Consider the following 1,253-nt stretch of genomic DNA (forward strand, 5'->3'; position numbering starts at 1 on the left):
TGAACCCTTACATTTATGTCAACACAAACCTTCCAATTCCACTGGGCAAAGTGTTTGCCCATTTTCTTCTGAAGCAGCCAAAGCTTGATCCAATGATTCTGGTGAGAACAACCTTTCCAAACTAAAAACACCTGATGAAGAATATCATTTTGTGAAGACCACATTTTGAGATATCTAAAGTAAGATTTACATTTGGAGGGTGAAGCAGATACAGTAATGAGAAGGGGTCTATGATCAGAACAAGTCTTAGGGAGTTGATGAACTGAAGTATGGAGGAATCCCTAGAGCCCCACAACATTCACCAGGATTCTGTCCAATCTTTCCAACAAACTACCTATCCTCCAAGTGTATTTTGGACCATTAAAACCTAAGTCTAATAAACCATCTGACTGAATGTTATCATTAAAACTATGAATCATATTCAAATCAGGGGGCCTACCACCCAGTTTCTTAGAAGAGGAAGAAAGGAAATTAAAGTCCCCTCCCACTAACAAGAAAGAGCTCACAAATATGTTAATATCACCAAGATGACTCCATAGTTCCTGTCTAGCCAAATTAGAACTTTTAGCATAGATAAATGTAGCTTGGCCAAACTATTGCCGAGAGTAAAACTCAAATGAAGAAACTGAGCATTATCTCCAATCACAGAACAGTGAATTTCCTTCCTATAGAGAAGCCAAATATTATTATTAAGATTAGAAGAAAACTGGAAACCATGGAACTTTTTTGAAATTCTTTGAGGATGTTTGGAAACCATAGGTTCCAAGCAAGTAAAAATAAAAAAAATTATACATCCTATTAAGTGTCAAAAGTCTGTCAAAGGATCTAGGATGTGCCAATCCCCTCCCATTCCAACTCAAGAAATTCATCATCCCAAGGTAGTGGATTTACCACTCCTTCTAGTTCTTACCAGAGAATCCGTTGACCCTAATTAAAAGCAGCCTCAACCCCAGGCTGATCTCCAACCAAAAGATTCCTTAATTCCTGGAATCCTTTCTTCTTCTTTTTAGACTTTTGAAATAGTGAATCCTCTTCCAAAGAAACATTCATATGATAAATTAAGTTATCATCAAGTTAGAAACCACCAATAGGCTCCCCAACAGGATCCTGGGGCAAAAGCTCAGGCTACACAGATAGAACCTGACTAGTACCAACCTCCCTATCCCCAACCCTTACAGGGTCAAATTCAGCAACTCTTTGAGTAGAAACAAGATACTCCACCGTAGAATTAATATTAAGAATTTCCTTCAACC

The sequence above is a fragment of the Phalaenopsis equestris genome, unplaced genomic scaffold (genome assembly GCF_001263595.1).
Source record: "Phalaenopsis equestris unplaced genomic scaffold, ASM126359v1 Scaffold206011, whole genome shotgun sequence".
Lineage (NCBI taxonomy): Eukaryota > Viridiplantae > Streptophyta > Magnoliopsida > Asparagales > Orchidaceae > Phalaenopsis > Phalaenopsis equestris.